The sequence below is a fragment of the Oryza sativa genome, chromosome 9 (genome assembly GCF_034140825.1).
Source record: "Oryza sativa Japonica Group chromosome 9, ASM3414082v1".
Classification (NCBI taxonomy): domain Eukaryota; kingdom Viridiplantae; phylum Streptophyta; class Magnoliopsida; order Poales; family Poaceae; genus Oryza; species Oryza sativa.
Window position 1 is genome coordinate 8,177,169 of NC_089043.1, and position 9,858 is coordinate 8,187,026.

Here is a 9,858-nt window from a genome sequence, read left to right on the forward strand (position 1 = left end):
TTCACAAGGGTCAGCACAACAGATGGCCCTAAACTGACCAAAGCATTGTGATATTACATAAGTGAACTAAACACAAAGGTATAAACACACTCAAAACAAAAACGTACAGGAGGCGTGCAATAGGCGCGCCCCAGTATCTAGTTCATATAATTGCTGCCACATAGCCTCAGCAAAAAGAGGCAAACAGGGGCCAAGAGAAAGCTATAGTCCTTCGAGTTTGGTACAATTTTTTGGAACAGTAAGATGCAGTTATCGCATATATCAAATTATCATGAGTCAATAGATGGAAATTTTACTAAAGCTAAAAGTACATCAACAGAAAAAAAGAAGAAGCCATACACTGTTTATAATAGAAAAAATCAAAGCTCCACTGCGAGTGATATACATAGGATAAAAATTTGTTAACTCACCAGTGTAAATGGTATTTTTAACGAACAATGAGCACAAATAAGTCAATCCTAGACAGGGGAAAACACATGAGCTTCAACACTTATCATGAAATGAGATTCTGTTGTTAGAAATGAAAACCAATAGAATTATAGAACGATACAGAATATTGTTTGTGATAAATTTACTCAAGCACTGAATAAGAAGCAAATTTAGCAACACAACCAGAGCAAACAGCATGTCGAGGACGATAACAATGTAAATTTCAGTGTTGTAAATTTGACAGGACTCAGCTTTTGATTAGTGTTCCTTTTAAACTTTACAAAGTAGATGGCAGCATTTTGATGATCGCATTTGCAGGTTCATGGACATCCTGTGCTATGTGCTCTAATTTGTAAAGATCAATGATTTCATCTTTATACCTCTGGTAGCGCAGAAGTAGTGATATGAACTTGCATTTGCTATGTTACTGCAACTGAGTATTTCTTTCCTCTCCCAAACATATTGTAACATACTCAATTTTTCAAGAAAAATTTTTTGCGAAAAGTTTTTAGTTGCACTCTTCTCGATTTTCCATTGGAGCAGCCTTGTTTTCTTTTAATCTCTTTTACTTTGGACCTAAATTTTGTTTGCAAAGTTAAGAGCTCTCTTTTAAATCTCTTTTTAATTTTATAAAACCCTTCTTTTATCTCAGTTTTATTTCTTTTAAATTTTATTAAACCCCTCTATTTATGGTTTTTGCTATACATCACCAGCGTGTTTTGTCTCCAAATCGCACTCAAATTCCTAACTGTCGGATGGACATCAAGATTGGTGCCCGATCGAATAGGGCTTCTGGATATTTCTCACACAACACGTTTTTTTTTTTTTTGAAACAGTGTTGCCTCCTCCAGCTCCACTGCTCAAAGGCAATGTCGTCGAGGGGAGGAGGCGATTCCGGCGGCGGCCTCACCGGCGGGAGGAGGCCGCTCGTGCAGCAAGGCCATGAGCAGGATGCCTTTGCCGCAGCAAGGCTCAGCCAACGAGCGCAGTGCAGCACCCTCCGTTGCCACTGCGGAGGCAGGCTCGGGTTCGCCAAGGTTCGGGGCGAGGCGTCCATGACTCCATGCCTTACTCGGCTGCGCCCGGTGAGGTATCCATGGCGGTTTGGCATTCATCAGGCAAGGGGATGCGAATCGCAAAACGGCTGCTGTTGCTGCTGATTTGAATCCAAATATATCAGGCGTTGAGATCTGTATAACTCGGCTCATGGTGAGCAAATTTTTTTTTTGTGTTGCTGCTGCTTTGCTGATTCGATTTCACATATATTAGTTGGATGCAATCACAATCGTATTGCCCCTCCCCACCACCCCTCCCGATCTGTTTCTGTTTAATGTATTAACGCTGTTCTCGGTCTGTTATTTTGTTGACTGTATAAATGCTTTGATCTGTGGCTGTTGATTGTATAAGTGCAGTTTTTTCAGTCCTGAAATTTCCAGTGGGGTGAGGGGGAGGTTTTGTGAGCAACAGTACTAGAGGACATGTGTTTAGAGCATTTACATTTTTTTTCTTTATCTGCGTGTAGATTTGTTGTGAAGATCAGGAATCTTCATAAGCAGAAATTCTTTTCCAAGAAATGTAGATTAGAGTTACATTAAGGGGGAGTTGCATGAATGGAAATAATTTTATTAGGGGCATATTCATATTCACTTTGATGCCATTTTCAACCTTACCAAATTTTGGTAAAGTTGAAAAAAAAAGTGGCTACATTTAGTTTGCTGCTAAAATTTGGCAACTATATAAGAAATCCTACCAAAATTTTGGCAAGTTGCCAAAATTTTGGCAACCATGTTAAAATTTTGGTAATGCCAAAATTTGGTAAGGTTTTCGTCGAGGAAAGGACCTCAATAGTGGGGAGTCGTGAGACCCCCCTTTCGTGAGTTCGGCCGGGGGCAGAGGCTCGCCTCTTAGAAATCACGTATCCGCCTCTAAGATTGCTGGCTAGCTTACACACAATCGGATTATACAGGTTCGGGCCGCTATGGAGCGTAACACCCTATTCCTGTGTTTGGGATTATGGATGAGTATTACAAGGGTTCCTTTACTCCGGAGAGTGCTCTCGCCTTTCTCCTCCTAGAGTTCAGGTTTTCTGAGAGTCGTCCCCTTGTATTGGTGTGCAATGTCCTCTTTTTATATCTCAAGGAGATACCACATGTGCCGCCTCTACCTACCCCTCCATAGGAGGGGGACCCCACTTTACTTTGACCGGGCCACAATCCGTGCCTTCGCCCGGAAGCTAAGTAGAAGCCCGCCCTTGAGTGGGACCCAGCGCTGCCCCTGCCTGACACGAGGGACAGCCCTATCATTCCTTCATAAATGAGTGGAGACTTGTGGTAGCCCTCCTTCGAGTGACGCTCCGATGGGACGGGTCATACCTACCCCTACTCCACCGGATACAGAGGCGACGTGGGGGCACGGCCGCCCGTTCAATCGGACATGACCGGCAACAGGCCGATCACATCCGATTGACAGGGGTCAGTTAGGTGGCACCGCACGTCTACCCTCACCGCATTAAATTAAATGCGGTGAGGGACAGTTGGGGCGCCGCGTATTTATGGCTGTTCGGCCTGGGTCCCCTTTTCTCTCTCTCCCCCCGCCACATGGCAGTTGGGCGAGGGCCTCGGAGCGAAGCAGGGGGAGAGCCCGAGGGGGTGACGCTCCACCCCGAGGCCCCCCGTCGCTTTCGCAACTCGCGAGGTGTGAGAGTGGGGCCAGCTTGCAGAGCCACGTGGCTGGAGGGGAAGATAACTTCCCTTTACTTCGCATACCCCCGGGCCCATATCTCCGACAGTTTTTTTTTCATCAAAGTGAACAGGCCCTAGTTTCATAAGCAAGCATCTAATTAGTTGTAATATTGCACCAACTTGGTTACTTGTGTATACAAAAATTCAGAGAATACTTTATCATTATAATCTTAAGGGCCCTTTTGAATAACAGGAATGAAAAAACGGAGGAATAGGAAAAACATAGGATTCTGACAGGAATGTAAGTGTAAAACAGAGGATTGCAAAACACAGGAAAAACATTGGAATGACCGTTTGATTGGACCATAAGAAAAACACAGGAATTTGAGGAGAGATAAAGACTCAAAGGATTTTTTCCATGAGGTTCTACCTCTTGTTAAAATTTCTCCAAAACTTATATGGGAAGAGACATTCCATAGGAATTTCATATGATTCCATAGGGTTCATTACTTTGATTTAAAGGGCTTTGTAGGAAAAATTTCTATAGGAATAAAATCCTCTAAAATTCCTATAAATTTCCTTTGAATCAAAGGGGGTTAAAGGGAACTAACAGAAACTAGTTCTCATGTACTGAGCATGTTCTGTTTTAATTGATATTATCAACCACTGCCAAGAGAGGAAGTTGTGTTGGGCACTAGCTTCTCTTCTTTCTCTCTCTTACTCTTCCTCTCTGGATTTGTGGAGCATGCACATGTCTCGCTGTTTGTCTGTCTCACTTAGCAATAAAATTAAGAACTACATATTTTCTTTTCTGCTCAACCTGAATGCATTTGTTCATGATTTTCATCCTCTTCCCGCATCCCATTGTGCTGAGGAGTGAGGACTTTCTTGCTGTATTGTTTCAGTTTTGTGAATTTAGAATTGTTTGCATACATATGGTCAAAAATAAGTATGTACAAACTGGTAAATCACATCTGATGCATGGCTCGCTGCCAGATGAAAATAGTATTGATCCTTGATTTTGTTTGCTGAAGAACATGCCTGACGTTGTGAAGAGGAATGCCACCTATAACTACTTTATTTACAGCCTTGAGTTTTTTTTTTTCTGAATATGGCCTGGAAGAAGTTGTCCTGGTTTGGATTTTTCTTATTTTTTGATTTTTTTTAAAGTACAGTTATCTATGTTCATATATTATATATTTTTAATTAACATCCTATTTTAAATATCTTTTTAAACTTCTATTTTACACGGTATTAATCTCTTCTTTTTTGCAGATTAGTTCTGTAGCAACAGATGAAGGACTGACATGGGTTCTGTCAGTTTTGTTTTGTTTTTGTCAGCTACTTACTATTTTGTCTTCTAACAATGTGAATTTTTCTAGTTCTGTCAGCTATTTTTAGTACCTGGTTTTGTTAGTTTTGTCACCAGTTAATATTGCCTGAATTCATACAGTTTAGTTTTGTAAGTAGATCATTAGTTTTATTATCATTTAATACCTGTTTTTTAAAAATTTTGTCTGCAATTAGTTTTGTCTGAATTCATACATGTAGTTTTGTCAGCGTTTAGCATGCATCACTCCAGAATTCTGTAGGTTTATCAGCTACTAAACATGGGCAGTTTTTTATCTACTAGTTATGAAATATGTTTTTTGTTTTAATTCTATAGTTTTGTTTGCAAATTTGAAATAAAGTTAAACAAGATTAGAAAGGGCTAAGGCTCAGCGGAAGGTAGAGAAGCTAAATTTCACACCAGAATTTTGTATGACTTGTTTATTTTGTAAGTATTTTCATAGTTTTGTGTATTTTACATCACTACTCTGAAATGTCCATGTACTGATCTAAGTACATGTTTGTTCTGCTAGCAAATACCAGGAAATATAACTAATCTGCATGCTCCAATACAATGTAATTCGTACTTGATTTCTGTAGTATCCCATACTAAAGGAAAATTAGTTTTGTCAGCCATACTAAAAAAGTTGGGGACTGGTTTCAGGTCGTTCATGATTGGAAAGTTGGTTTCAGGTCGTTCATGATTGGAGTAAATTTCAGCAGTGAAGGTTTTGTTTTTTCTGTTTGCATGATTTTGTTCAATTAGAAAATTTCATCAAGCAGAGGTTTGTACTTGGCTGTGGAATTTGAAAAGAAGATGGCATTTTTATTGAGGGGTATGGCATTTTGGCATTCACTGGAAATAGTGAAAATCTACACACTTGTTTTTTTTCCCCTGATCATGGGGAAGCCCAACTGTGTTGTGCTATCGGATAGTAAAGAGATATGGTGATGGCATTATCTAGGTTTTTGTAAGAGATGTGTATATGTATCCAAGTTTTCTTTACTACTCCCTCCGTTTCACAATGTAAGTCATTCTAGCATTTCTCACATTTATATTGATGCTAATGAATCTAGACATATATATCTATCTAAATTCATTGATATCAATATAAATGTGAGAAATGCTAGAATGACTTACATTGTGAAACGGAGAAAGTAACAGACAGCCCATCGTTGATTCAGATTAGCACCAAATTCTTTGAAAAAAAAAGATTAGGGCATGTGAAGATGAACTGGCCAAAATGTTAGACATGTTTTACACAAAGAAGAGGCCAAAATGCCGAGGAAAAAGTACACCCAAGGTCCCTCAACTTGTCATCGAGATACAAAATCATCCCCCAATCGTAAAACCAGATACTGGACATCCCTCAATTAACAAAACCGTTCGCTTTAGATTCCTCGGTGGTTTTGACCCTGGTTTTATCCGACGTGGCGGCTGAGTCAGCGTAGGACCCACGTGGACCCCACATGTCAGACTATCCACGTCAGCCTCCTCTCCCTTCCTCCTCTCTTCCTCCCTCCTACACACACCCAGACAAGTCGTCGGCTCCGTCGACGGCACCGGCGGTAGCGTGTCGGCGCGTCGGCAGCAGCGGCGGTAGCGCGTCTGACCAGGAGCGGCTCCGTCGGCGGCAGCGGCTGTAGCGCGTCCGTGCGTCTCCGTCGTAGTCGCCGCCGCCGCCATCGGCGACAACCTCCTGGAACCGGCACCGTCGTCGCGGGAACCATCGAAGGAGCGGCGGGAGCGGATGAGGGCGGCGGCGGCGACGCGGGAGAAGGCGTCCCGACGAAGCCATCCTCCGGACGAAACATGATAATTGGAGCTCGTAAGAGAAGCAATCTTACACTACCTCTCTCCCTATGTGACAACGAAATTTGCAACTGAAGGCCTTTATCTTACCCAGTAATGCCTGTATACCCGATTCCAACGAGCTCAAGCACGCCGGGCAAAAGTGGAAGCCTGTCGCCTGTCGATGGCCTAATCCGATATGCAGATTACCAAGAAAATCAAATTAAGCATCGTATCTGAACTTGAAGGAGTAAGAGATCATATATATATATATATATATATATATATATATATATATATATATATATATATATATATATATATATATATATATATATATATATATATATATATATATATATATATATATATATGGAAGCATATGTGTCGCGTCGTATACCTTGATGGCGCCTATGGCCGTCCAGAGGCCGACGAGCGCGGCGACGCCGATGGCGGTGACGGCGTACTTGTCCTCAACTTTGGCCCACTGCCTAGACACAACGGTGGTCACGGTTACGCACATTGCACAGGAATGGCCTCACAACTAACTGAAACTGAAACTTAAACTGAAACGATGATGCAGAAGCAGCAGCAGAAGATAAGGATTGCATGCATGCTGACCGCGTCCTGGGCTGCCTTGACGATCTCCGGCACCTCCGTCTCGCCAACGACCACGCGACCACGCGGGAGGAGGTCGCCGGGGCGAGGCGGGAGAGGAGGAGGGCGGAGCGACGGCGGCAGCTCCAACCGCCGCACTGGCCTGCCGGAGGACCGGGCGAGCGGTGGGCGGAGCGGCCGATAGCGCGGAGAGCGGCCGGCAAAGGTTTAGCTAGTCCTCGTCTCCTCCCCGCCTCCCTTCTTCACCGCCTCGCCACCGACCCGGTCCCCGGCGATGGGGAAGCACGCGCGCCATGGCGGCTCCGGTCGGTCCCACTCCCCCGCACCGCCGGCGACAGCAACCAGGCGACACGTACACCGCCGCTCCAAGCCGGCCACCGCGCCACCTCCGCCGTCCGCCGCGCCCTCAACTCCATCCCCTTCCCTTCCCCTCCCCACCCCTCGCCTCCTCCGCCGCCTCGCCGCCGACCCGGTCTCCCCCGCCGCCGTCGCGGCCTACCTCGCCGTCTCCGGCCCAACTTCAACGACGCGGCGGGTGCCCTCTTTGCGCCCCCCAGCGGCCGCGCGCGCCAGCCAGCGAGTGAGCGAGGAGAAAAGAGAGAGAGGGGAAGGGAGAGAGAGAGATGACGTGGACCCTGACATGTGGGGTCCACGTGGGTTCCACGCTAACTTAGCAGCCACGCTGACTTAGCAGCCACGTAGGACAAAACCGGGATTAAAACCACCGAAGGATCTAACGCTGATTTAGCAGCCACGTAGGACAAAACCGGGATTAAAACCACCGAAGGATCTATTGTGACCGGTTTTGATTAGTTAAGGGACACCGGATATCTGGTTTTGCGGTTTGGGACGTTTTTTTAACTCGATGACAAGTTCAGGGACCTTCGGTGTACTTTTTCCAAATGCTGAAGCTCCTGAGAGAAAACCGGATGCGCCTGTTGTTTCGTGGGCCAAACGTTAGCCCGAAACAAAACAGGCCTGGGAATGGTTCCCAAACGGGTCTGGGAACGACCCAACAGACACGCTGCGCGCGCACCACACGCTCGCTCGGGGGCATAGTTATTAGGACCGGACCGACAATCGAACCGGTGAGGATGTCGGTTCATTGGTTCAACCGTTAAAAATCGGTTGAACCACCGGTTCAATAGTTTTGGACCGGTTGAATTGAACCGGTGAAAAATACTTCGAACCGGAGCATATGCAGTTCATAAATACCAGTATATTTTGATCACAAATAAAACAAGCTCATAACTAACTCAGCTTAATCATATAACCATATAATATTCAACATGTGACTCATACAGTTCATAGTCTCGTACTACTTCATAGTTTCTCAAATCTCAAGTTCACAAGTCACTGGCAAGTGCTAAATCTGTACTACAGGTCAAATGGCAATCATTTAACAAAATACACCTTATTGGCTTATTATACCTTGTCAAATCTGAATGCATCCATCTGTTCATAAGAATGCACGGAAGTGACAGTAAAAATTTGATCTATAAAGACAGATTAGCATATTGTATACGAATCCAAATACCAAACATACACAGTAGCACAGTACCAAATCTAGCGTTGCCTCCTTGTGCACGCAGTGGGGACGATGACTCGAGCAGGAGACGGGAGCACCGCTACAAGCTCACAAAGAATAACAGGAGCAACGCCGGGGCATCACTGCAATACCATGGGAACTAGAGACGCCGCCGGCGGAGTCCCTGCTCGGCTACTCGCTTGCCGCCGGCGGTCTCTCCGGCCACCGCCCTATTCGCCTACCGCGGTGCCGCCGGGCTGCTTGCCTGCTCACCCCGCCATGGCATCTAGCCGACCGCCGCCGCTGTTAAAGCAGCCGCCGTCGCCGCTCAAAAGAACCAGATGGGAAAAAAATTCCCCTCCCCGCAGGTTGTCCCCACTCCCCACACATCCCGAGAAAAATGAGAGGCATCGTGGTGTAAAGTGTAAACGCAAAAGCCGGCTTGTTCCATCAAAACCGCCCGGTTCAACGGTTCTGTAGAAAACCGGCCTCGCGTGCAGAGCTGGCGTGAAGCAGGCGAGCAGGTGGAACCCACTTTCGCTATGCCATGTCTGACTCAGTCTCTCTTGAGTGTCCTAGCCTGCTTTAGCCCTGTCTAAAGCTAGTGATAGCAGCAAAGGGCATTTTGGGCTTTCACTATGATTAAGTGTATATCGGCATGTAGAGAATATGTCGTTTTTTCTACCTTAACCATATATGTACCCTCGCCCTAACAACTTCGGTCGCTCCCCTCGTAGATCAACACACGCACGAATCTCTGCGCAGTCGAACGGCAGATTTTATAGGTACATGTGAGCTCGAGCTCAAATCCGCATTTTCCTATACATACATACATACATACATACATACATACATACATACATACATACATACATACATACATACATACATACATACATACATACATATATATATATATATATATATATATATATATATATATATATATATATATATATATATATATATATATTGACGGAGCGTGGGGCTCCTCACCGGGAGACCGCGCAGGCCCCCCTTTGCCGGTTCGGCCAGGGGCCCTAGGTGAGATTCTAAGCTCCTAGTCTGTGGAAAGTTCGCGAGAATGGAAAAAGCACAAGACACGGGCGATGTATACAGGTTCGGGCCGCTGAGAAGCGTAATACCCTACTCCTGTGTTCTGGTGGATCTGTGTATGAAGAAGCTACAAAGAGCTGGAGAGCCAGAGAGCTCTTATTCTAAAAACCCTCTTCTCCTTTTTTTTTCTCTCGTGGGATCTCCTCTCCAGATCATCCCCCCTTCCCCCCTCCCCTCTTAAGTGGGCAAGGTCCTCCTTTTATATCTCAAGGGGATACCACATGCACCACTTTTCCCTCTCTCTCTTTTTGGGTGGGGGCCCATCCTATCTATAGTAAAACTTGGCTTGCCTTCTCTTGGAAGCTGAAACACTGCCTGTTTTTGAGTGTGGCCACGCGTCCTCGTTCGTCTGACCTCGGGGATCA

The 9,858-nt window shown here is 45.2% G+C and overlaps 1 long non-coding RNA gene and 1 other non-coding gene across 2 annotated transcripts; both read right to left on the minus strand.

The window, feature by feature from the left end:
- Positions 1-5,603: 5,603 nt before the first annotated feature.
- Positions 5,604-7,377, minus strand: LOC4346510 (uncharacterized). The gene is made up of 3 exons (XR_010734984.1): positions 6,853-7,377; positions 6,632-6,718; positions 5,604-6,420 (listed from the first exon to the last, which is right to left on the minus strand). It is a non-coding gene; the product is annotated as an uncharacterized protein (transcript).
- A 720-nt stretch (positions 7,378-8,097) lies between these two features.
- LOC112936458 (uncharacterized) lies at positions 8,098-8,770 on the minus strand. The gene is made up of 2 exons (XR_003238663.2): positions 8,411-8,770; positions 8,098-8,304 (listed from the first exon to the last, which is right to left on the minus strand). It is a non-coding gene; the product is annotated as an uncharacterized lncRNA (long non-coding RNA).
- Between the last annotated feature and the right edge of the window lie 1,088 nt (positions 8,771-9,858).